This window comes from Garra rufa, unplaced genomic scaffold, assembly GCF_049309525.1.
Source record: "Garra rufa unplaced genomic scaffold, GarRuf1.0 hap1_unplaced_028, whole genome shotgun sequence".
Taxonomy (NCBI): domain Eukaryota; kingdom Metazoa; phylum Chordata; class Actinopteri; order Cypriniformes; family Cyprinidae; genus Garra; species Garra rufa.
In genome coordinates, this window is record NW_027394303.1 from 117,639 (window position 1) to 143,025 (window position 25,387).

The 25,387-nt window shown below is 39.1% G+C and overlaps 20 non-coding genes across 20 annotated transcripts; all 20 read left to right on the forward strand.

Annotated features, from left to right (window-relative positions):
* The first annotated feature begins 584 nt into the window (after positions 1-584).
* Positions 585-703, forward strand: LOC141315441 (5S ribosomal RNA). Its single transcript, XR_012350927.1, has one exon. It is a non-coding gene; the product is annotated as a 5S ribosomal RNA (ribosomal RNA).
* A 5,789-nt stretch (positions 704-6,492) lies between these two features.
* On the forward strand, positions 6,493-6,611 carry LOC141315442 (5S ribosomal RNA). Its single transcript, XR_012350928.1, has one exon. It is a non-coding gene; the product is annotated as a 5S ribosomal RNA (ribosomal RNA).
* Positions 6,612-7,364: 753 nt separating this feature from the next.
* LOC141315443 (5S ribosomal RNA) lies at positions 7,365-7,483 on the forward strand. The gene has a single exon (XR_012350929.1). It is a non-coding gene; the product is annotated as a 5S ribosomal RNA (ribosomal RNA).
* A 753-nt stretch (positions 7,484-8,236) lies between these two features.
* LOC141315444 (5S ribosomal RNA) lies at positions 8,237-8,355 on the forward strand. Its single transcript, XR_012350931.1, has one exon. It is a non-coding gene; the product is annotated as a 5S ribosomal RNA (ribosomal RNA).
* An 84-nt stretch (positions 8,356-8,439) lies between these two features.
* LOC141315445 (5S ribosomal RNA) lies at positions 8,440-8,558 on the forward strand. The gene has a single exon (XR_012350932.1). It is a non-coding gene; the product is annotated as a 5S ribosomal RNA (ribosomal RNA).
* Positions 8,559-9,311: 753 nt separating this feature from the next.
* LOC141315446 (5S ribosomal RNA) lies at positions 9,312-9,430 on the forward strand. The gene has a single exon (XR_012350933.1). It is a non-coding gene; the product is annotated as a 5S ribosomal RNA (ribosomal RNA).
* Positions 9,431-10,183: 753 nt separating this feature from the next.
* On the forward strand, positions 10,184-10,302 carry LOC141315447 (5S ribosomal RNA). The gene has a single exon (XR_012350934.1). It is a non-coding gene; the product is annotated as a 5S ribosomal RNA (ribosomal RNA).
* Positions 10,303-11,055: 753 nt separating this feature from the next.
* LOC141315448 (5S ribosomal RNA) lies at positions 11,056-11,174 on the forward strand. The gene has a single exon (XR_012350935.1). It is a non-coding gene; the product is annotated as a 5S ribosomal RNA (ribosomal RNA).
* Positions 11,175-11,258: 84 nt separating this feature from the next.
* LOC141315450 (5S ribosomal RNA) lies at positions 11,259-11,377 on the forward strand. The gene has a single exon (XR_012350936.1). It is a non-coding gene; the product is annotated as a 5S ribosomal RNA (ribosomal RNA).
* Positions 11,378-12,130: 753 nt separating this feature from the next.
* On the forward strand, positions 12,131-12,249 carry LOC141315451 (5S ribosomal RNA). The gene has a single exon (XR_012350937.1). It is a non-coding gene; the product is annotated as a 5S ribosomal RNA (ribosomal RNA).
* Positions 12,250-13,002: 753 nt separating this feature from the next.
* Positions 13,003-13,121, forward strand: LOC141315453 (5S ribosomal RNA). The gene has a single exon (XR_012350939.1). It is a non-coding gene; the product is annotated as a 5S ribosomal RNA (ribosomal RNA).
* An 84-nt stretch (positions 13,122-13,205) lies between these two features.
* LOC141315454 (5S ribosomal RNA) lies at positions 13,206-13,324 on the forward strand. Its single transcript, XR_012350940.1, has one exon. It is a non-coding gene; the product is annotated as a 5S ribosomal RNA (ribosomal RNA).
* Positions 13,325-20,458: 7,134 nt separating this feature from the next.
* On the forward strand, positions 20,459-20,577 carry LOC141315455 (5S ribosomal RNA). The gene has a single exon (XR_012350942.1). It is a non-coding gene; the product is annotated as a 5S ribosomal RNA (ribosomal RNA).
* Positions 20,578-21,330: 753 nt separating this feature from the next.
* On the forward strand, positions 21,331-21,449 carry LOC141315456 (5S ribosomal RNA). The gene has a single exon (XR_012350943.1). It is a non-coding gene; the product is annotated as a 5S ribosomal RNA (ribosomal RNA).
* Positions 21,450-21,533: 84 nt separating this feature from the next.
* Positions 21,534-21,652, forward strand: LOC141315457 (5S ribosomal RNA). Its single transcript, XR_012350944.1, has one exon. It is a non-coding gene; the product is annotated as a 5S ribosomal RNA (ribosomal RNA).
* A 753-nt stretch (positions 21,653-22,405) lies between these two features.
* LOC141315458 (5S ribosomal RNA) lies at positions 22,406-22,524 on the forward strand. Its single transcript, XR_012350945.1, has one exon. It is a non-coding gene; the product is annotated as a 5S ribosomal RNA (ribosomal RNA).
* Positions 22,525-23,277: 753 nt separating this feature from the next.
* On the forward strand, positions 23,278-23,396 carry LOC141315459 (5S ribosomal RNA). The gene has a single exon (XR_012350946.1). It is a non-coding gene; the product is annotated as a 5S ribosomal RNA (ribosomal RNA).
* Positions 23,397-24,149: 753 nt separating this feature from the next.
* Positions 24,150-24,268, forward strand: LOC141315528 (5S ribosomal RNA). Its single transcript, XR_012351014.1, has one exon. It is a non-coding gene; the product is annotated as a 5S ribosomal RNA (ribosomal RNA).
* A 753-nt stretch (positions 24,269-25,021) lies between these two features.
* LOC141315461 (5S ribosomal RNA) lies at positions 25,022-25,140 on the forward strand. Its single transcript, XR_012350947.1, has one exon. It is a non-coding gene; the product is annotated as a 5S ribosomal RNA (ribosomal RNA).
* An 84-nt stretch (positions 25,141-25,224) lies between these two features.
* Positions 25,225-25,343, forward strand: LOC141315462 (5S ribosomal RNA). Its single transcript, XR_012350948.1, has one exon. It is a non-coding gene; the product is annotated as a 5S ribosomal RNA (ribosomal RNA).
* The last annotated feature ends 44 nt before the right edge of the window (positions 25,344-25,387 follow it).

Consider the following 25,387-nt stretch of genomic DNA (forward strand, 5'->3'; position numbering starts at 1 on the left):
AGCAGATCATATGCGCTTATATGTGCATGTATTAAACTACACAGCCTCAGCATGATTATGATCACTTTTTCGTTTTAGCAAGAGTTTCATATTGAATCTGTGGGGTAATTTATAAGTCTGTGGCTGTCATAAGCTTACAAATGCTGCTTTACCGAGCTCAACGGCTCTTGCCCGAGCAGATATTAATGGAACGCTATTGGCTATTCTAAATTAGTGGGCGGGGCTGGGCGATATGTTTTTGTTTCAGTTAAAAGTACGTCACCACATAGAATAACGCTGCGTGTTTCAAGGCACTTCAGTGGACCTTTAAAGTCTTTTATGTGAACCTTGTAAATAAACCAAATCTATTTAAACCAATCTTCTTTTATGTCTCATTCTTTTAACCACTAGTCATCTCTCACAGTTAAATCTGACCCCATTTTAGTCTTGTAACTCGGCTGATAAGGCCGATTGTTACACTTGGATGGGAGACCGCCTGGGAATACCAGGTGCTGTAAGCTTTTGCCTTTTCTTCACTATTTATATAATATGCTGGCTTTTACGGAGGCTGATCTTTAAATAGCCCACTTTTTGGAGCAGCCCTCGCTTACGGCCATACCGCGCTGAGAGCGCCCGATCTCGTCTGATCTCGGAAGCTAAGCAGCGTCGGGCCTGCTTAGTACTTGGATGGGAGACCGCCTGGGAATACCAGGTGCTGTAAGCTTTTGCCTTTTCTTCACTATTTATATAATATGCTGGCTTTTACGGAGGCTGATCTTTAAATAGCCCACTTTTTGGAGCAGCCCTCGCTTATGGCCATACCCCCACCTGAGGCGCTAGAGAGCAACAGGAAGTGGTTGGCAGCAGTTGGGAGAGGAAGGCTCTCCTCCATTTTGTGTTTAATTTTTGTTTGTTTTGTGAGTTGTAATACGTTAAGTTAGTTTTTTGTGTTTTTTGTCAACTTTTAAACCACCTAACAGCAGCATTCTTGCTGTCTGGAGGGTGGTTAGTTCCTTTTTTTTTTTTTTTTTTTTAATGGATGGATTAATTTCTATGAATATGGATTTGGCACGAGAGAAAAGGCAGCAAACAGAAAATGGACTGGATAAAAGACTACGAGAAAAGGATTACCCTAAAAAGGAGCAGAAACGGATTTACGCTAAAGAAGCAACCGTAGTGATTGATCTGACTGAAGTGCAGGATGGGAAAGCAGAGGACATTATTCAAGCACTGACAGACAAGATGGACGTGACGACTATACTTGCGGTAAGACCAAAAATGATGAGAGAATATGAAATAACATTGGAGAAAGAAGAAGATATTGAGAAACTAGCAGATGGATTGATGATAAAAGGAAAGACATGTGAAATTAAAAAGTTGAATAATAAAGAATTTGTTGTCTCTTTCATGCATCTGCCCGCTTACCTGGAGGACGACGTGGTTCTACAAAAGCTGGAGGGATGGGGGGTAACTCCCATCTCCCAGATCAAACGGAGATTTTATCCGGGCACCCGCATCGAGGATGGAACGAGATTTGTGAGAGTGCGATTCCCAAAAGAGGTGGCTTCTCTGCCCTATAGCACGAGAATGGAGACAGAAGAGGGGCCTCAGTATTTCAGGGTGATACACAGCCAGCAGGTGAGAACCTGTAGGCTGTGTATGAGCCCTGAACACCTGATGAAGGACTGCCCAGACTTCAAATGTTTCAAGTGCGAGGAGAGGGGCCACTTCGCACGGGACTGTAATGCAGTGAGGTGCCCGGACTGCAGGCTCGTACTAAATAAGTGCGAGTGCTGGTTCGGAGACCAGCAGGAGGATGACCAGGAGAGCGGGCAGATGCATGAGGGAGACAATGAAGAGGAGCCACGCGAGGACACGGGAGGAACACAAAGAGAGGGTATTGCAGGCACGGACATTGACGATGAAAGCGAAAGGACTGGAGTAATGCAGGACAACGACGAAACAGAGACACTGATGGAGACGACGGAGGATTTGCAAACAGAATTGGAAGAGTCAGAGGAGCAGGTCAACGAGGAAGGGAGAGTGGACAGAGACAGCGAAAACATTGATGATGGTGGCACCATGGGAATATCAAATAAAAGAAGAAGAAGAACTAAGGTAACACCAAATCTAGAGAAAGCCAAAAGGAAAGTTTTAAAACAAACATGTGAGGAGAAACAGGACAGTGGAGATACTGGAAAGGAAGGGGAGGCCATGAGCTGACAAAATGGGGACTTTATGGCTTTTAGTTTATTTTATGGTGTTGAAAATTGTGACTTTTAATGCTAGAGGACTAATGAATGGTTTTAAATTTGAAAAGATGAAGGAACTGTGTAAAAATGAGGATGTGATTTTATTGCAAGAGACAAACTGGAAAGAGAATCGTATGGAGGATTTTAAAAAAAGATGGGAAGGGGAATTACTCTTTAATAACGGAGAAGGAAAAATTGGAGGAGGAATGGCGATTTTAATAAGAAAAGACAGAGGTATCAAGACAAAGCATTTGTATAGTGATAAAAAAGGAAAATGTATGGTTGTAGAAATGGTGATGGAGGAAGAAAATTTTATTTTAGGGAACGTGCATGCTCCGAATGAAGAAAAAGAAAAGAAAATGTATTTTAATGTTTTAGCCGATGTAATTGAAAAATGGGGGAAGGTGGTGATTGCAGGGGATTTTAACACAGTTTTTAGCAAAATGGATATGGCAAACGGGATGGTTTTTAAAACGGATGGGGGCAGAAAAGAACTAAAGTCGTTGATGGAAGAGAAAAATATGATTGATGTGTGGAGGGAAAGAAACGAGAAAAAGAAGGAATTTTCAAGAAGACAGTTGGTGGGGAATTTTATGTGCCAAACCAGAATAGATTATTTCTTAAGTACTAGAAATCTGGAATGTTTTATTGACAGAATAGTTTATAAAGACACAACCTTAAGCGATCACAAAATGGTTTTAATGGTGATGGATTTTAAAAGAGAAACGAAGGGACCTGGAGTGTGGATCTTAAACACTGATGTTTTAAAAAATGAAAGTTTTAAAAAAGAGATTGAAAATATATTAGATGAGAGGAAAAAAGATCTGATGTATATGGAAGACAAAAGGCAATGGTGGGAAAACGTAAAGTATCAGATAAAGAAATATTCAATAAACTACTGTAATTTGTTACAAAAGGTTAAAAGAACTAAGGAGAAAGAAGTAAGGAGAACATTAAAAGAGGAGTTAAATAAAAATGAAGTAAATGTACAAAAAGTAATTCAATTTGAAAATACATTGGGAAAAATAGAAGAGGAGAAATGCAAAGGGGCGATGTTAAGAAGCAAAGCAAAATACATGGTGGAAGGAGAAAAATGTAACAGATTCTTTTTTAATCTTGAGAAAAGCAGGGGGAAAGCGGAAATAATTAAAGAACTTAAAAGTAAGGATGGGAAAGTGGTGTCAGATACAGAGAGGATTTTAAAAGAAGTGAAAACATATTATGAGGAATTGTTTAAGTCAGAGGGAGGAGATGAGGAAAAACGGAAGATTTTATTACAACAAATAGCAAGGAAAGTTGGTGAGGAGGATAAAAAGGATTGTGAAAGCGAAATAACAACAGAAGAAATTAAACAAGCCATAAATCAATTAAGAGTGAAGAAAATCCCTGGAATAGATGGTATTGGAAGCGAGTTTTACAAAGTTTTTAAAGAAAAGGTAGTTGGGATTTTAAATGAAATTTATGAAGAAGTGTTCAAAAAAGAAAGAGTAAACCCAAAAATGGGGCTAGGATTAATGAAAATAATATACAAGAAAAAGGGAGACAAAAATGAACTGAAGAATTTTAGACCCATTACAATGTTAAACACTGATTTAAAAATTTTAGCAAAGGTCTTAGCGAATAGGTTAAAAAAAGTCATGCCAAATATAATAGAAACCAACCAAGCATATGGAGTAAAGGGGAGGGATATAGCAGACATTACAAGCAGCATAAGAGATATAGTGGGTTATATAAAAGAAAAAGAAAGGAGCGCATACATTATAAGTATGGACTTTGAAAAGGCGTTCGACAGAGTCGAACATGGGTTTTTATTTGCGATTTTAAAAGAATTTGGTTTTGGAGATAATTTTATAAAATGGATCTCAATTTTATACAGGGATATTTTAACAAAAGTAAAATGCAATGGATTTTTAACTCAACCTTTTAAAGTTTCAAGATCTATAAGACAAGGGTGTCCATTGTCAGCACAGTTGTACTCTTTGGTGGCAGAACCTTTAGGGCTTTTAATAAACAGAGAAAAAAGAATAAATGGAATAAAAATGGAAGAGGGAAAAGAGTTAACAAAAATATTTCAATACGCTGATGACACGACAGTTGTGGTTGAAAATATAGAAAGTGTTAAAAGAGTGATAGAGAAAACAACATTTTATTGTGAGGGTTCAGGTGCAAAAATAAATGAAGAAAAAACTGTATATATGAAGTTTGGAAGGGCCGAGATTTTAACGGGGCTTTTTAGGTTTAAGGAGGTTCAAGAAATGAAGATTTTAGGGGCAATATTAGCAAGGAATGAAAAGGAGGCAATTGACAATATGTGGGAAGAGACGGTAGGAGGGATGGAAAGAAGACTTATTTTTTGGAGAAACAGATCTTTAAGTTTGAAAGGGAAAATTTTAATTGTAAATATGTTAATGTTATCCAAAATGTGGTACAATTTACATGTCATGCCATTGCCAGATTGGGTTTTGAAGAGAATAAAGAAAAGTGTTTTAGAATTTCTATGGGACAAAAAGCCTCCAAGAATTGCATATCTTACATTGATAGGGAAACCAGAAGAGGGAGGAATGGGGTTGGTCGACGTAGAGCAAAAAATGAAAAGCATGAGGGTAAAAGTGGTAAGGAAATATTTGGATGACACGAACAATGCAGAGTGGAAGAAAATAATGAGCTTCTATTTAAACAAATGTGGGAATTTTAATTTAGGGGAAGACATTTTATGGATGAAGCTGAAGAATTGGATGATGGAGGGGATCCCACAGTTTTATAAAGAGGTTTTAAATGCTTGGAGGCTTTTTTTAACAGAGGTGGATTTTAATCCAGAGGGGAGGGAAAGGATTTTAAATCAACCTCTGTTTTTAAATGGAAAAGTAAAGATACAAGAGCATGACCTCTATTTTAAGAAATGGTTGCAAGTGGGGATTGTGAAGGTAAGGGATGTTTTATGGGAATATAAAGAGGGATTTTTACCACTTCAAGTGATTATAGATGCGATGGAGGAGGGGAAGGAGGATTTTAATGTAATGTTTTTAAAAAGACAATACGAAGAGGTAAAAAAAGCAATCCCTGGAGAATGGCTGGATGATCTTAACAAGAGGGAAGAAAAGGAGAACAAAATGAATGTGTTTTTAAAATGTAAAGACAAGTTGGTGAATTTTAATTTGGGTACTGTTAAAATGTTTTATGGTTTTTTTATGAAAAGAATTTTTAAAAAACCTGTTGCCAATCAATTCTGGATAAGGCATTTTAACGAAATTGAAGAAAAAGATATCTGGAAGCATATGGCATGGAAATGGTTGGATGTAGATCTAGAATGTTTTGATTATTTTATTAGACAAAATGTGATTTTTACGGAAATGAGATTGTGTGCTATGCAGAAAGAAACAAATGCTCAATGCAAAGTTTGTAAAACAGAAGATGAGGGAATTTTACATTTGTTTTTATTCTGTAAGGAGTTGATCCCATTTTTTAACGAATTTAAGAAACTAATCAAAGATTTAAGAGGTAACGAAGAGGATTTTAATTGGAGTAGAATGTTTATGTTGGGAATAGCAGAGAATAAACCAAACAAGAAACTCATTAATTTGTTTTTAATTGTGGCAAAAAAAGCTATATGGAAAAGAAGGAATATAGCGAAAAACAGAGATTTTGTTTTAAACCTTTGGTTTCTTTTTAAATGGATGGCAGAAGATCATGTCAAAATGCTGTACAGTTATTTTAAATCAGAAAATATTATGGGAGATTTTTATGAAATTTTCACAAAAGATGTCATATGTATTTTAAAAAATATGCACTTTTACATGCCAGGGGAAGATGAACTTTTGTTGGTTTAGCTTTTAGGCTTTTATTTGTTGTTATGATTGGGTTAAAAAGATGCTTGTGTCATGTAATATTTACGAATGTTTCCCCAGCAACAATGCTAAATACTCGGAAATTGGTGATAACGGTTTTGTTGTGTATTGGGTTCTTCTTCAGTAGTAATGAAAATGTATTATTGATTTGTGTATTCAATGTGTATTCAAATATATAATGATTTTTGTACAATAAAAAAAAAAAAAAAAAAAAAAAAAAAAAAAAAAAAAAAAAGAGCGCCCGATCTCGTCTGATCTCGGAAGCTAAGCAGCGTCGGGCCTGCTTAGTACTTGGATGGGAGACCGCCTGGGAATACCAGGTGCTGTAAGCTTTTGCCTTTTCTTCACTATTTATATAATATGCTGGCTTTTACGGAGGCTGATCTTTAAATAGCCCACTTTTTGGAGCAGCCCTCGCTTACGGCCATACCGCGCTGAGAGCGCCCGATCTCGTCTGATCTCGGAAGCTAAGCAGCGTCGGGCCTGCTTAGTACTTGGATGGGAGACCGCCTGGGAATACCAGGTGCTGTAAGCTTTTGCCTTTTCTTCACTATTTATATAATATGCTGGCTTTTAGAAAGACGTGTTTTACCGCTCTATTTATTACAATCATTTAAATGTATTATAGAGTTTTAAGTGTTTTACATGTTTTTTAGGCCATTTTATTACTCTTAACATTTTAAGTGAGTGTGTGTCTTTAAAAAATGGATGGTTGGCCTGCCATGTGACTAGACACATGACAGGAAGCAGGAAGTACAACTGTATAAGAGAGCAGCATGACAAACAAAGGACAGTCACCAAACTGTTGGATTGAGGAGTTGCTAATTTTAGAGCTCACCTTTCCATTCACCACCTGCAAACTTTGGATTACACTTTCTGTGGATTGTATATACACCGGTGGACACTCACATTGGACTTATCAACACACTGGGATTCTTGGACTGTTTTTAGGGTATGGACAAATGAACTGTATTCTTTTAACAGCGTTTACCTCGTTTTATCGTGTTGTTTTAAAGTCTTTTATGTGAACCTTGTAAATAAACCAAATCTATTTAAACCAATCTTCTTTTATGTCTCATTCTTTTAACCACTAGTCATCTCTCACAGTTAAATCTGACCCCATTTTAGTCTTGTAACTCGGCTGATAAGGCCGATTGTTACACTTGGATGGGAGACCGCCTGGGATTACCAGGTGCTGTAAGCTTTTGCCTTTTCTTCACTATTTATATAATATGCTGGCTTTTACGGAGGCTGATCTTTAAATAGCCCACTTTTTGGAGCAGCCCTCGCTTACGGCCATACCGCGCTGAGAGCGCCCGATCTCGTCTGATCTCGGAAGCTAAGCAGCGTCGGGCCTGCTTAGTACTTGGATGGGAGACCGCCTGGGAATACCAGGTGCTGTAAGCTTTTGCCTTTTCTTCACTATTTATATAATATGCTGGCTTTTAGAAAGACGTGTTTTACCGCTCTATTTATTACAATCATTTAAATGTATTATAGAGTTTTAAGTGTTTTACATGTTTTTTAGGCCATTTTATTACTCTTAACATTTTAAGTGAGTGTGTGTCTTTAAAAAATGGATGGTTGGCCTGCCATGTGACTAGACACATGACAGGAAGCAGGAAGTACAACTGTATAAGAGAGCAGCATGACAAACAAAGGACAGTCACCAAACTGTTGGATTGAGGAGTTGCTAATTTTAGAGCTCACCTTTCCATTCACCACCTGCAAACTTTGGATTACACTTTCTGTGGATTGTATATACACCGGTGGACACTCACATTGGACTTATCAACACACTGGGATTCTTGGACTGTTTTTAGGGTATGGACAAATGAACTGTATTCTTTTAACAGCGTTTACCTCGTTTTATCGTGTTGTTTTAAAGTCTTTTATGTGAACCTTGTAAATAAACCAAATCTATTTAAACCAATCTTCTTTTATGTCTCATTCTTTTAACCACTAGTCATCTCTCACAGTTAAATCTGATCCCATTTTAGTCTTGTAACTCGGCTGATAAGGCCGATTGTTACACTTGGATGGGAGACCGCCTGGGAATACCAGGTGCTGTAAGCTTTTGCCTTTTCTTCACTATTTATATAATATGCTGGCTTTTACGGAGGCTGATCTTTAAATAGCCCACTTTTTGGAGCAGCCCTCGCTTACGGCCATACCGCGCTGAGAGCGCCCGATCTCGTCTGATCTCGGAAGCTAAGCAGCGTCGGGCCTGCTTAGTACTTGGATGGGAGACCGCCTGGGAATACCAGGTGCTGTAAGCTTTTGCCTTTTCTTCACTATTTATATAATATGCTGGCTTTTACGGAGGCTGATCTTTAAATAGCCCACTTTTTGGAGCAGCCCTCGCTTACGGCCATACCGCGCTGAGAGCGCCCGATCTCGTCTGATCTCGGAAGCTAAGCAGCGTCGGGCCTGCTTAGTACTTGGATGGGAGACCGCCTGGGAATACCAGGTGCTGTAAGCTTTTGCCTTTTCTTCACTATTTATATAATATGCTGGCTTTTAGAAAGACGTGTTTTACCGCTCTATTTATTACAATCATTTAAATGTATTATAGAGTTTTAAGTGTTTTACATGTTTTTTAGGCCATTTTATTACTCTTAACATTTTAAGTGAGTGTGTGTCTTTAAAAAATGGATGGTTGGCCTGCCATGTGACTAGACACATGACAGGAAGCAGGAAGTACAACTGTATAAGAGAGCAGCATGACAAACAAAGGACAGTCACCAAACTGTTGGATTGAGGAGTTGCTAATTTTAGAGCTCACCTTTCCATTCACCACCTGCAAACTTTGGATTACACTTTCTGTGGATTGTATATACACCGGTGGACACTCACATTGGACTTATCAACACACTGGGATTCTTGGACTGTTTTTAGGGTATGGACAAATGAACTGTATTCTTTTAACAGCGTTTACCTCGTTTTATCGTGTTGTTTTAAAGTCTTTTATGTGAACCTTGTAAATAAACCAAATCTATTTAAACCAATCTTCTTTTATGTCTCATTCTTTTAACCACTAGTCATCTCTCACAGTTAAATCTGACCCCATTTTAGTCTTGTAACTCGGCTGATAAGGCCGATTGTTACACTTGGATGGGAGACCGCCTGGGATTACCAGGTGCTGTAAGCTTTTGCCTTTTCTTCACTATTTATATAATATGCTGGCTTTTACGGAGGCTGATCTTTAAATAGCCCACTTTTTGGAGCAGCCCTCGCTTACGGCCATACCGCGCTGAGAGCGCCCGATCTCGTCTGATCTCGGAAGCTAAGCAGCGTCGGGCCTGCTTAGTACTTGGATGGGAGACCGCCTGGGAATACCAGGTGCTGTAAGCTTTTGCCTTTTCTTCACTATTTATATAATATGCTGGCTTTTAGAAAGACGTGTTTTACCGCTCTATTTATTACAATCATTTAAATGTATTATAGAGTTTTAAGTGTTTTACATGTTTTTTAGGCCATTTTATTACTCTTAACATTTTAAGTGAGTGTGTGTCTTTAAAAAATGGATGGTTGGCCTGCCATGTGACTAGACACATGACAGGAAGCAGGAAGTACAACTGTATAAGAGAGCAGCATGACAAACAAAGGACAGTCACCAAACTGTTGGATTGAGGAGTTGCTAATTTTAGAGCTCACCTTTCCATTCACCACCTGCAAACTTTGGATTACACTTTCTGTGGATTGTATATACACCGGTGGACACTCACATTGGACTTATCAACACACTGGGATTCTTGGACTGTTTTTAGGGTATGGACAAATGAACTGTATTCTTTTAACAGCGTTTACCTCGTTTTATCGTGTTGTTTTAAAGTCTTTTATGTGAACCTTGTAAATAAACCAAATCTATTTAAACCAATCTTCTTTTATGTCTCATTCTTTTAACCACTAGTCATCTCTCACAGTTAAATCTGACCCCATTTTAGTCTTGTAACTCGGCTGATAAGGCCGATTGTTACACTTGGATGGGAGACCGCCTGGGATTACCAGGTGCTGTAAGCTTTTGCCTTTTCTTCACTATTTATATAATATGCTGGCTTTTACGGAGGCTGATCTTTAAATAGCCCACTTTTTGGAGCAGCCCTCGCTTACGGCCATACCGCGCTGAGAGCGCCCGATCTCGTCTGATCTCGGAAGCTAAGCAGCGTCGGGCCTGCTTAGTACTTGGATGGGAGACCGCCTGGGAATACCAGGTGCTGTAAGCTTTTGCCTTTTCTTCACTATTTATATAATATGCTGGCTTTTAGAAAGACGTGTTTTACCGCTCTATTTATTACAATCATTTAAATGTATTATAGAGTTTTAAGTGTTTTACATGTTTTTTAGGCCATTTTATTACTCTTAACATTTTAAGTGAGTGTGTGTCTTTAAAAAATGGATGGTTGGCCTGCCATGTGACTAGACACATGACAGGAAGCAGGAAGTACAACTGTATAAGAGAGCAGCATGACAAACAAAGGACAGTCACCAAACTGTTGGATTGAGGAGTTGCTAATTTTAGAGCTCACCTTTCCATTCACCACCTGCAAACTTTGGATTACACTTTCTGTGGATTGTATATACACCGGTGGACACTCACATTGGACTTATCAACACACTGGGATTCTTGGACTGTTTTTAGGGTATGGACAAATGAACTGTATTCTTTTAACAGCGTTTACCTCGTTTTATCGTGTTGTTTTAAAGTCTTTTATGTGAACCTTGTAAATAAACCAAATCTATTTAAACCAATCTTCTTTTATGTCTCATTCTTTTAACCACTAGTCATCTCTCACAGTTAAATCTGATCCCATTTTAGTCTTGTAACTCGGCTGATAAGGCCGATTGTTACACTTGGATGGGAGACCGCCTGGGAATACCAGGTGCTGTAAGCTTTTGCCTTTTCTTCACTATTTATATAATATGCTGGCTTTTACGGAGGCTGATCTTTAAATAGCCCACTTTTTGGAGCAGCCCTCGCTTACGGCCATACCGCGCTGAGAGCGCCCGATCTCGTCTGATCTCGGAAGCTAAGCAGCGTCGGGCCTGCTTAGTACTTGGATGGGAGACCGCCTGGGAATACCAGGTGCTGTAAGCTTTTGCCTTTTCTTCACTATTTATATAATATGCTGGCTTTTACGGAGGCTGACCTTTAAATAGCCCACTTTTTGGAGCAGCCCTCGCTTACGGCCATACCGCGCTGAGAGCGCCCGATCTCGTCTGATCTCGGAAGCTAAGCAGCGTCGGGCCTGCTTAGTACTTGGATGGGAGACCGCCTGGGAATACCAGGTGCTGTAAGCTTTTGCCTTTTCTTCACTATTTATATAATATGCTGGCTTTTAGAAAGACGTGTTTTACCGCTCTATTTATTACAATCATTTAAATGTATTATAGAGTTTTAAGTGTTTTACATGTTTTTTAGGCCATTTTATTACTCTTAACATTTTAAGTGAGTGTGTGTCTTTAAAAAATGGATGGTTGGCCTGCCATGTGACTAGACACATGACAGGAAGCAGGAAGTACAACTGTATAAGAGAGCAGCATGACAAACAAAGGACAGTCACCAAACTGTTGGATTGAGGAGTTGCTAATTTTAGAGCTCACCTTTCCATTCACCACCTGCAAACTTTGGATTACACTTTCTGTGGATTGTATATACACCGGTGGACACTCACATTGGACTTATCAACACACTGGGATTCTTGGACTGTTTTTAGGGTATGGACAAATGAACTGTATTCTTTTAACAGCGTTTACCTCGTTTTATCGTGTTGTTTTAAAGTCTTTTATGTGAACCTTGTAAATAAACCAAATCTATTTAAACCAATCTTCTTTTATGTCTCATTCTTTTAACCACTAGTCATCTCTCACAGTTAAATCTGATCCCATTTTAGTCTTGTAACTCGGCTGATAAGGCCGATTGTTACACTTGGATGGGAGACCGCCTGGGAATACCAGGTGCTGTAAGCTTTTGCCTTTTCTTCACTATTTATATAATATGCTGGCTTTTACGGAGGCTGATCTTTAAATAGCCCACTTTTTGGAGCAGCCCTCGCTTACGGCCATACCGCGCTGAGAGCGCCCGATCTCGTCTGATCTCGGAAGCTAAGCAGCGTCGGGCCTGCTTAGTACTTGGATGGGAGACCGCCTGGGAATACCAGGTGCTGTAAGCTTTTGCCTTTTCTTCACTATTTATATAATATGCTGGCTTTTAGAAAGACGTGTTTTACCGCTCTATTTATTACAATCATTTAAATGTATTATAGAGTTTTAAGTGTTTTACATGTTTTTTAGGCCATTTTATTACTCTTAACATTTTAAGTGAGTGTGTGTCTTTAAAAAATGGATGGTTGGCCTGCCATGTGACTAGACACATGACAGGAAGCAGGAAGTACAACTGTATAAGAGAGCAGCATGACAAACAAAGGACAGTCACCAAACTGTTGGATTGAGGAGTTGCTAATTTTAGAGCTCACCTTTCCATTCACCACCTGCAAACTTTGGATTACACTTTCTGTGGATTGTATATACACCGGTGGACACTCACATTGGACTTATCAACACACTGGGATTCTTGGACTGTTTTTAGGGTATGGACAAATGAACTGTATTCTTTTAACAGCGTTTACCTCGTTTTATCGTGTTGTTTTAAAGTCTTTTATGTGAACCTTGTAAATAAACCAAATCTATTTAAACCAATCTTCTTTTATGTCTCATTCTTTTAACCACTAGTCATCTCTCACAGTTAAATCTGACCCCATTTTAGTCTTGTAACTCGGCTGATAAGGCCGATTGTTACACTTGGATGGGAGACCGCCTGGGATTACCAGGTGCTGTAAGCTTTTGCCTTTTCTTCACTATTTATATAATATGCTGGCTTTTACGGAGGCTGATCTTTAAATAGCCCACTTTTTGGAGCAGCCCTCGCTTACGGCCATACCGCGCTGAGAGCGCCCGATCTCGTCTGATCTCGGAAGCTAAGCAGCGTCGGGCCTGCTTAGTACTTGGATGGGAGACCGCCTGGGAATACCAGGTGCTGTAAGCTTTTGCCTTTTCTTCACTATTTATATAATATGCTGGCTTTTACGGAGGCTGATCTTTAAATAGCCCACTTTTTGGAGCAGCCCTCGCTTACGGCCATACCGCGCTGAGAGCGCCCGATCTCGTCTGATCTCGGAAGCTAAGCAGCGTCGGGCCTGCTTAGTACTTGGATGGGAGACCGCCTGGGAATACCAGGTGCTGTAAGCTTTTGCCTTTTCTTCACTATTTATATAATATGCTGGCTTTTAGAAAGACGTGTTTTACCGCTCTATTTATTACAATCATTTAAATGTATTATAGAGTTTTAAGTGTTTTACATGTTTTTTAGGCCATTTTATTACTCTTAACATTTTAAGTGAGTGTGTGTCTTTAAAAAATGGATGGTTGGCCTGCCATGTGACTAGACACATGACAGGAAGCAGGAAGTACAACTGTATAAGAGAGCAGCATGACAAACAAAGGACAGTCACCAAACTGTTGGATTGAGGAGTTGCTAATTTTAGAGCTCACCTTTCCATTCACCACCTGCAAACTTTGGATTACACTTTCTGTGGATTGTATATACACCGGTGGACACTCACATTGGACTTATCAACACACTGGGATTCTTGGACTGTTTTTAGGGTATGGACAAATGAACTGTATTCTTTTAACAGCGTTTACCTCGTTTTATCGTGTTGTTTTAAAGTCTTTTATGTGAACCTTGTAAATAAACCAAATCTATTTAAACCAATCTTCTTTTATGTCTCATTCTTTTAACCACTAGTCATCTCTCACAGTTAAATCTGACCCCATTTTAGTCTTGTAACTCGGCTGATAAGGCCGATTGTTACACTTGGATGGGAGACCGCCTGGGATTACCAGGTGCTGTAAGCTTTTGCCTTTTCTTCACTATTTATATAATATGCTGGCTTTTACGGAGGCTGATCTTTAAATAGCCCACTTTTTGGAGCAGCCCTCGCTTACGGCCATACCGCGCTGAGCGCTCCCTAGTGGTGACAGGAAGTGGTACAGTGAGAGAAGCAAGGAGGAAGAAGGAGTGTGTTTGTTTGAGTGGAGTAAAGGATTCAATTCTTTTCACATTGTTTGGAAAAACTGCTCCAAAGGAGTGTTTGCGTGTTGGGGGGTCATTTAATCCTCAAACAGTGTCGTGCTGTTTGGGGATAAATACCTCACACAGCAAGGAAAGAGAAATGGCTGGACAACAGGAGACGGGAAGAGGTCGAAACATGCAGGACAAGAGAGATGGAGAGCGCAGCTATGGAAAGGAACTGACGGTGCTGGTGGAGATGGAGGGGGAGGACAGAATCACAATGATGGAACTATTAAAGAGTGTGAAGGAAGAATGCGGAGGAGTGATCGGTTGCAGGTATAAATCTCCAAAAGAGTATGAGTTAACAATGGAAGATATGAAGGCAAAAGGAAAAATTCTGGATGGTTTGAAGATAAAAAACAGTCGTGTAATGGTGAAGGAAGTGGATTGCATGGAGGTGGTTGTTTCTTTCTTAGGACTGCCTATGTATATTCAGGATGAAGAAATATTGAGCAAACTAAAGGATTGGGGAGTAACAGAAGCGTCTAAAATCAAGAGGAGAATGTGGCCGGGAACCGACATTGCGGATGGGACAAGGTTTTTAAAAGTTAAGTTCAATAATGTTGTTAAATCGTTGCCCTATTCAACGAAATTTGAGACGCTCGGAGGGACAGAACACTTTAGGGTGATACATGACCGACAAGTGAAGGTTTGCCGTTTGTGTATACAACCGGGACATGTTGTGAGGGACTGCCCGAGCTTTAGGTGTTTTAGATGCGATAAACAAGGACACTATGCAAGAGAGTGCAAAGAGGTGAATTGTGAAGTGTGTGGAATGCGGCCAGGACTGTGCGTGTGTGAAACGCCGGCTATGATGGAAGAAAGGAACGGCGAGGGGATAATGGAAGATCTGTACGAGGAGCTGGAGAGTGAAGAAAAAGAAGAGGAAGAGGTAATTGTTGAAGGAGAGATGAGTCAAAGCACTTGGGGAGAGAAAGAGAGAGCGACAAACAGGGGAGATACTAAGAGTGAGAGCAGCCCAGAGGAGGCGGGCGCGGGGCAACAGATCATGAGACAGAGAAAGAAGAAAAAAAGAACAGCAGGTAAAGAGATGGATCAGAGAGGTCTGGAGTGTGAAGATGGAAACGGGAAGACGGAAAAAAATGACAATGAAGAAGGTGGTAATGCTAAAAGTCAAGGAGAACAACATCTGGAGAGAAGAGGAATGAAGAAAGACGAAGGGGGAGGAAAGGAGAAAGAAATGATAGAAAATCCTGTGAAAAACGGAGAGGAAGACATGGATATATGTGAGGGGAAAGGTACATTGAAAAAAAGAAAGAAGGAAAGACTGGAGGAGCAAAAGGCAGAAAGTAAGAGTTTGATTTAATTGGAATGAGTATAAATCCCTTAAAAACTGTGATAATCACTATGTGGGGTATTTTGCACATTGCGTGTCTGAACAGTAACGGGCTAAGAGACCTAAAAAAGTTTGAGAGGGTGAAGAGACTGTTAAAAGCTGATGTGCTATGCCTACAAGAGACGCATTGGACAGGGGATATAATGGACAATATAAAAAAGAGTTGGGAGGGGGAAATTTATGTGAGTCATGGAAATGTAAAAGCATGTGGAGTGGCGATTTTGATAAAAAGAGACAGAGTGCAAAATGTGAAACAAATTTATAAAGATGGAAATGGGAGAATGCTAGGACTTGAATTTAAGTTTTGTAATGAAATGTTTAGGCTTATAAACATTTATGCACCGAATATAGAGATTGACAGAAAAGAAGTCTTTAAGGAAATGAAGACACAATGGAAAGAGAAGTGTATAGTAGTTGGGGATTTCAACGTGTGGTGCACGAGACTGGATGCTTCCAGTAGTGCTAATTTTAAATCTGATGGGTCAAGAAAGTTCTTAACAGAGTGGATGCAGAATGAAGACATAGTAGATGTGTGGAGGGAAGAGAATCCATATAAAAGAGAATTTTCGAGAAGACAAATGGTGATGGGTAATTTGAAACAGAGTCGTATAGATTTATGTTTGGCAAAAAGAGAAATGTTAAAATATGTTAAAAATGTGAAATATAAGTTTGTCAGTTTAAGTGATCATGCTGTGATGACAGTCAAGATGGGTGTAAGTGAAGAGGCGAGGGGAGGGGGTTTGTGGTGTCTGAATGCAAATCTGTTAAATGAAGAGGCATATAAAGAAAATATTGTAAAATGTATAAATTATGAAATGCAGAATTCTCTATTTGAGGAAAATGTATGTGAATGGTGGGAGGGAATGAAAGAGAAAATTAAAAAAAGAAGTATTAGGTATTCAAAACAAAGAGATTTTATGAGGAGGAGTAAAGCAGAAGCTTTGGAAAATGCATTAAAAGGGGAAGCGGAAAAAATAGAAAATAATCCTGAGTACAGTGAAGAGTGCTTTTGGAGGTTAAAAACAGAATTAGAGGAGTATGAAAAGGAAAAAAGCAAGGGAGCTATAATAAGAAGTAGAGCTCAGTATGCTTTAGAGGGAGAAAGAAGTACAAAATTCTTCCTAAATTTAGAAAATAAAAAGCAGAGGAGAAAACACATTGTAGAGTTAGAAAATAGAAAAGGCGATAAAATAAATGATTTTGTTGGGATAATAGGAGAAGTGGAGAATTTTTATAGGGAATTATTCAAGAAAGAGGGTGTAAAACAAGAATGTGTGGATGAAGTCTTGAGTACTGTGAACGTGAAGCTAGACGAGGATGAGAAGAATATGTGCGAAAGAGATATAGGTATTGAAGAAATAAAAGATGCAATAAATCAGACAAAAAAGAATAAAAGTCCGGGCTCGGATGGTTTGACACATGAGTTCTATAAGGCCTTCATAGGGACCCTAGCACCAATACTGCTAAGGTTGTATAAAGGTATGGAGGAGAGAGGGGAAATGCCGAGATCCATGGGCTTAGGAATAATAACTATCTTATATAAAAATAAAGGAAATCCATTGAAGTTGGAAAATTATAGGCCTTTGAGTCTGCTTAATTCGGATTATAAAATTTTAACAAAAGTAATAGCCAATAGAATTAAACAGGTTGTAGGGAGTATTGTGTCGCCTAGCCAAGCATACAGTATAATGGGGAGAGACATTATGGATATCATATGTACAATAAGAGACGTTGTAGAAAACATGGGAAAGGATGGGGAAGGGGGGTTGGTTTTATCTGTGGATTTGAATAAAGCTTTTGATAGAGTGGAGCACAGTTTTATTGAGCAGACAATGGCGAGATATGGGTTTGGAGACAGAATAAGAAAATGGATCAAATTAATATATGACAATGCCCGGAGCTGTGTTAAAATTAATGGGGCATTAACTGACCCCTTTCCATTAGAAAGGTCAGTCAGACAAGGGTGCCCATTATCTGCTTTGTTATATTCAATAACAGCGGAGCCGCTGGCATCTTTGATAAAAAGTGATAAAGAAATAAGAGGTATTCAAATTCCTTATGGAGGAGTAAGTGTAATCCACCAATATGCTGATGACACAACTTTTACTGTCAAGGATGTAGAGAGTGTTAAGAGAATAAAAATGCAGATAGAAAAATATGGAAAAGCTTCAGGTGCAAAGATAAATGTTGACAAGTCAGAAATAATAAGTATAGGAGGGGTGGAGATAAAAGGGTCAGATGTTCCATTTAAAATAACGAAAGAGTATTTAAGGATATTAGGAGTGAATATTGGAGTGAATGCGAAAGAGGCTAGAGATGCCACATGGACTGGAGTTTTAAATAAAATAAAACAAGTACTTAATTTCTGGAGGCAAAGAGAATTGAGATTAAGAGGAAAGGTAGTTGTGGCTAATTCGTTAATACTCACTAAATGCAATTATGTGATGGGAGCAATTGACATGCCAGACTGGGTTTTGAACGGAATAAAAGAGGCTGTGAATAATTTTGTGTGGGGAGGTAAAGGAATTAAAATATCAACAAAAACACTGATAGCAGACTATAAGGAGGGAGGTCTGAGGTTGATAGACTTAGAGGTTAAGAGGAAAGCAATAAGAGTTAAAACAATAAAAAAATATTTATGTGACAAAGTACAGTATGGGTGGAAGGGATATATGAAATTTTTTTTAAATAAAGGTGGAGGATGTGGTGAGGAAGGACTGTTTATGGCTTTTAAAAAACCTATGACTGAGAAAATGCCAATGTTTTATCAAGAAGTATTTAGTGCTTGGGCAGAGTTTTTGGTTAATGTTAATTATGAATGTGACAATATAAATCAAGTACTTGACCAGCCATTATTTCTGAATCCAAAAATTAAAAGGGGAGGGAAAATGCTTTATAATAAGTTGTTTATGAGGGCGGGAGTTAGGAAAGTGAAAGACATGGCATATGAATATGTTAAAGGTTTTTTGCCAAATAGAGCTATATATGATTGTGTAGTAGGATGGGATGATGAAATTGAGAAATCTAAAGTGGATTGTGAATGTGAAAACATTAAAACAAGCCTACCAGAAGGGTGGGTGCAAAGGATTGAGAAAGAGACTGTAAAAATAGGAGATTGGGGATTTCCAGAAATGTATGTTATAGATAAAAAGGGAAAAAAGTTTTTGTGTCAGTTAAATGTGAAAACATGTTATAAGATGATGGTGAAAAAGGAAATCAAAATGCCTGCCTCTGAGGTGGTTTGGCCAAGGGTATTCCCTGGAATAAATGTAAAGACAATTTGGAGGAATTTAAATGTGAAATACAATGGACTGGATTGTGAAAACCTGGACTTTAAATTAAGGCATAATAGAATATATACAAAGGTGGTGATTCATCAAATGAACAAAAATGTAAAACGAGAATGTGATGTATGTGGGACAGAGCCAGAAACATTAATGCACATTTTTTTTGAATGCAAAGATTTGGAAGCATTTCATACAGAACTAAAAGTGTTGGTGAAAAAAGGAACGGGGAAAGATGTGATAGGGGATGAATGGCGAAAGCTGTTTTTGTTTGGGATAAACATGAATAAAAAGGATAGGAAAGTGAATTTATGGAACTTTGTATTAAGTAATGCAAGATATGCGATATGGGTAAGGAGGAATATGGCGTATTATGATAAGAAAAAAGTGGATGTAAGGGCAATGTTCAAGACGATTTTAAGGAAAAATGTGTATTTGATGTGGAAATGTTTGCCTAAAGAGGAATTTGAAAAGGCTTTTGTGGAAGGCAATGAGCTGGTTTGTATAGAAGAGGGAAAAGGGTTATGTATAAAATTTTGATAAATATGATTTTACGATGAGACTTGCATCAAAATGTCATTGTTTTGATTTGGGTTTGTGGTTTGTATTTATGTTGTGTTTTTGAAGTGATATACACATGTCATAAGTTTGAAGATGTAAAGATGTGAAATTGAATTATTTTTGTCATGTAATTATTTATTTTGTACTTTTTGATAATAAAAAAAAAAAAAAAAAAAAAAAAAAAAAAAAAAAAAGAGAGCGCCCGATCTCGTCTGATCTCGGAAGCTAAGCAGCGTCGGGCCTGCTTAGTACTTGGATGGGAGACCGCCTGGGAATACCAGGTGCTGTAAGCTTTTGCCTTTTCTTCACTATTTATATAATATGCTGGCTTTTAGAAAGACGTGTTTTACCGCTCTATTTATTACAATCATTTAAATGTATTATAGAGTTTTAAGTGTTTTACATGTTTTTTAGGCCATTTTATTACTCTTAACATTTTAAGTGAGTGTGTGTCTTTAAAAAATGGATGGTTGGCCTGCCATGTGACTAGACACATGACAGGAAGCAGGAAGTACAACTGTATAAGAGAGCAGCATGACAAACAAAGGACAGTCACCAAACTGTTGGATTGAGGAGTTGCTAATTTTAGAGCTCACCTTTCCATTCACCACCTGCAAACTTTGGATTACACTTTCTGTGGATTGTATATACACCGGTGGACACTCACATTGGACTTATCAACACACTGGGATTCTTGGACTGTTTTTAGGGTATGGACAAATGAACTGTATTCTTTTAACAGCGTTTACCTCGTTTTATCGTGTTGTTTTAAAGTCTTTTATGTGAACCTTGTAAATAAACCAAATCTATTTAAACCAATCTTCTTTTATGTCTCATTCTTTTAACCACTAGTCATCTCTCACAGTTAAATCTGACCCCATTTTAGTCTTGTAACTCGGCTGATAAGGCCGATTGTTACACTTGGATGGGAGACCGCCTGGGATTACCAGGTGCTGTAAGCTTTTGCCTTTTCTTCACTATTTATATAATATGCTGGCTTTTACGGAGGCTGATCTTTAAATAGCCCACTTTTTGGAGCAGCCCTCGCTTACGGCCATACCGCGCTGAGAGCGCCCGATCTCGTCTGATCTCGGAAGCTAAGCAGCGTCGGGCCTGCTTAGTACTTGGATGGGAGACCGCCTGGGAATACCAGGTGCTGTAAGCTTTTGCCTTTTCTTCACTATTTATATAATATGCTGGCTTTTAGAAAGACGTGTTTTACCGCTCTATTTATTACAATCATTTAAATGTATTATAGAGTTTTAAGTGTTTTACATGTTTTTTAGGCCATTTTATTACTCTTAACATTTTAAGTGAGTGTGTGTCTTTAAAAAATGGATGGTTGGCCTGCCATGTGACTAGACACATGACAGGAAGCAGGAAGTACAACTGTATAAGAGAGCAGCATGACAAACAAAGGACAGTCACCAAACTGTTGGATTGAGGAGTTGCTAATTTTAGAGCTCACCTTTCCATTCACCACCTGCAAACTTTGGATTACACTTTCTGTGGATTGTATATACACCGGTGGACACTCACATTGGACTTATCAACACACTGGGATTCTTGGACTGTTTTTAGGGTATGGACAAATGAACTGTATTCTTTTAACAGCGTTTACCTCGTTTTATCGTGTTGTTTTAAAGTCTTTTATGTGAACCTTGTAAATAAACCAAATCTATTTAAACCAATCTTCTTTTATGTCTCATTCTTTTAACCACTAGTCATCTCTCACAGTTAAATCTGATCCCATTTTAGTCTTGTAACTCGGCTGATAAGGCCGATTGTTACACTTGGATGGGAGACCGCCTGGGAATACCAGGTGCTGTAAGCTTTTGCCTTTTCTTCACTATTTATATAATATGCTGGCTTTTACGGAGGCTGATCTTTAAATAGCCCACTTTTTGGAGCAGCCCTCGCTTACGGCCATACCGCGCTGAGAGCGCCCGATCTCGTCTGATCTCGGAAGCTAAGCAGCGTCGGGCCTGCTTAGTACTTGGATGGGAGACCGCCTGGGAATACCAGGTGCTGTAAGCTTTTGCCTTTTCTTCACTATTTATATAATATGCTGGCTTTTACGGAGGCTGACCTTTAAATAGCCCACTTTTTGGAGCAGCCCTCGCTTACGGCCATACCGCGCTGAGAGCGCCCGATCTCGTCTGATCTCGGAAGCTAAGCAGCGTCGGGCCTGCTTAGTACTTGGATGGGAGACCGCCTGGGAATACCAGGTGCTGTAAGCTTTTGCCTTTTCTTCACTATTTATATAATATGCTGGCTTTTAGAAAGACGTGTTTTACCGCTCTATTTATTACAATCATTTAAATGTATTATAGAGTTTTAAGTGTTTTACATGTTTTTTAGGCCATTTTATTACTCTTAACATTTTAAGTGAGTGTGTGTCTTTAAAAAATGGATGGTTGGCCTGCCATGTGACTAGACACATGACAGGAAGCAGGAAGTACAACTGTATAAGAGAGCAGCATGACAAACAAAGGACAGTCACCAAACTGTTGGATTGAGGAGTTGCTAATTTTAGAGCTCACCTTTCCATTCACCACCTGCAAACTTTGGATTACACTTTCTGTGGATTGTATATACACCGGTGGACACTCACATTGGACTTATCAACACACTGGGATTCTTGGACTGTTTTTAGGGTATGGACAAATGAACTGTATTCTTTTAACAGCGTTTACCTCGTTTTATCGTGTTGTTTTAAAGTCTTTTATGTGAACCTTGTAAATAAACCAAATCTATTTAAACCAATCTTCTTTTATGTCTCATTCTTTTAACCACTAGTCATCTCTCACAGTTAAATCTGATCCCATTTTAGTCTTGTAACTCGGCTGATAAGGCCGATTGTTACACTTGGATGGGAGACCGCCTGGGAATACCAGGTGCTGTAAGCTTTTGCCTTTTCTTCACTATTTATATAATATGCTGGCTTTTACGGAGGCTGATCTTTAAATAGCCCACTTTTTGGAGCAGCCCTCGCTTACGGCCATACCGCGCTGAGAGCGCCCGATCTCGTCTGATCTCGGAAGCTAAGCAGCGTCGGGCCTGCTTAGTACTTGGATGGGAGACCGCCTGGGAATACCAGGTGCTGTAAGCTTTTGCCTTTTCTTCACTATTTATATAATATGCTGGCTTTTAGAAAGACGTGTTTTACCGCTCTATTTATTACAATCATTTAAATGTATTATAGAGTTTTAAGTGTTTTACATGTTTTTTAGGCCATTTTATTACTCTTAACATTTTAAGTGAGTGTGTGTCTTTAAAAAATGGATGGTTGGCCTGCCATGTGACTAGACACATGACAGGAAGCAGGAAGTACAACTGTATAAGAGAGCAGCATGACAAACAAAGGACAGTCACCAAACTGTTGGATTGAGGAGTTGCTAATTTTAGAGCTCACCTTTCCATTCACCACCTGCAAACTTTGGATTACACTTTCTGTGGATTGTATATACACCGGTGGACACTCACATTGGACTTATCAACACACTGGGATTCTTGGACTGTTTTTAGGGTATGGACAAATGAACTGTATTCTTTTAACAGCGTTTACCTCGTTTTATCGTGTTGTTTTAAAGTCTTTTATGTGAACCTTGTAAATAAACCAAATCTATTTAAACCAATCTTCTTTTATGTCTCATTCTTTTAACCACTAGTCATCTCTCACAGTTAAATCTGATCCCATTTTAGTCTTGTAACTCGGCTGATAAGGCCGATTGTTACACTTGGATGGGAGACCGCCTGGGAATACCAGGTGCTGTAAGCTTTTGCCTTTTCTTCACTATTTATATAATATGCTGGCTTTTACGGAGGCTGATCTTTAAATAGCCCACTTTTTGGAGCAGCCCTCGCTTACGGCCATACCGCGCTGAGAGCGCCCGATCTCGTCTGATCTCGGAAGCTAAGCAGCGTCGGGCCTGCTTAGTACTTGGATGGGAGACCGCCTGGGAATACCAGGTGCTGTAAGCTTTTGCCTTTTCTTCACTATTTATATAATATGCTGGCTTTTAGAAAGACGTGTTTTACCGCTCTATTTATTACAATCATTTAAATGTATTATAGAGTTTTAAGTGTTTTACATGTTTTTTAGGCCATTTTATTACTCTTAACATTTTAAGTGAGTGTGTGTCTTTAAAAAATGGATGGTTGGCCTGCCATGTGACTAGACACATGACAGGAAGCAGGAAGTACAACTGTATAAGAGAGCAGCATGACAAACAAAGGACAGTCACCAAACTGTTGGATTGAGGAGTTGCTAATTTTAGAGCTCACCTTTCCATTCACCACCTGCAAACTTTGGATTACACTTTCTGTGGATTGTATATACACCGGTGGACACTCACATTGGACTTATCAACACACTGGGATTCTTGGACTGTTTTTAGGGTATGGACAAATGAACTGTATTCTTTTAACAGCGTTTACCTCGTTTTATCGTGTTGTTTTAAAGTCTTTTATGTGAACCTTGTAAATAAACCAAATCTATTTAAACCAATCTTCTTTTATGTCTCATTCTTTTAACCACTAGTCATCTCTCACAGTTAAATCTGACCCCATTTTAGTCTTGTAACTCGGCTGATAAGGCCGATTGTTACACTTGGATGGGAGACCGCCTGGGATTACCAGGTGCTGTAAGCTTTTGCCTTTTCTTCACTATTTATATAATATGCTGGCTTTTACGGAGGCTGATCTTTAAATAGCCCACTTTTTGGAGCAGCCCTCGCTTACGGCCATACCGCGCTGAGAGCGCCCGATCTCGTCTGATCTCGGAAGCTAAGCAGAGTCGGGCCTGCTTAGTACTTGGATGGGAGACCGCCTGGGAATACCAGGTGCTGTAAGCTTTTGCCTTTTCTTCACTATTTATATAATATGCTGGCTTTTAGAAAGACGTGTTTTACCGCTCTATTTATTACAATCATTTAAATGTATTATAGAGTTTTAAGTGTTTTACATGTTTTTTAGGCCATTTTATTACTCTTAACATTTTAAGTGAGTGTGTGTCTTTAAAAAATGGATGGTTGGCCTGCCATGTGACTAGACACATGACAGGAAGCAGGAAGTACAACTGTATAAGAGAGCAGCATGACAAACAAAGGACAGTCACCAAACTGTTGGATTGAGGAGTTGCTAATTTTAGAGCTCACCTTTCCATTCACCACCTGCAAACTTTGGATTACACTTTCTGTGGATTGTATATACACCGGTGGACACTCACATTGGACTTATCAACACACTGGGATTCTTGGACTGTTTTTAGGGTATGGACAAATGAACTGTATTCTTTTAACAGCGTTTACCTCGTTTTATCGTGTTGTTTTAAAGTCTTTTATGTGAACCTTGTAAATAAACCAAATCTATTTAAACCAATCTTCTTTTATGTCTCATTCTTTTAACCACTAGTCATCTCTCACAGTTAAATCTGATCCCATTTTAGTCTTGTAACTCGGCTGATAAGGCCGATTGTTACACTTGGATGGGAGACCGCCTGGGAATACCAGGTGCTGTAAGCTTTTGCCTTTTCTTCACTATTTATATAATATGCTGGCTTTTACGGAGGCTGATCTTTAAATAGCCCACTTTTTGGAGCAGCCCACGCTTACGGCCATACCGCGCTGAGAGCGCCCGATCTCGTCTGATCTCGGAAGCTAAGCAGCGTCGGGCCTGCTTAGTACTTGGATGGGAGACCGCCTGGGAATACCAGGTGCTGTAAGCTTTTGCCTTTTCTTCACTATTTATATAATATGCTGGCTTTTACGGAGGCTGATCTTTAAATAGCCCACTTTTTGGAGCAGCCCTCGCTTACGGCCATACCGCGCTGAGAGCGCCCGATCTCGTCTGATCTCGGAAGCTAAGCAGCGTCGGGCCTGCTTAGTACTTGGATGGGAGACCGCCTGGGAATACCAGGTGCTGTAAGCTTTTGCCTTTTCTTCACTATTTATATAATATGCTGGCTTTTAGAA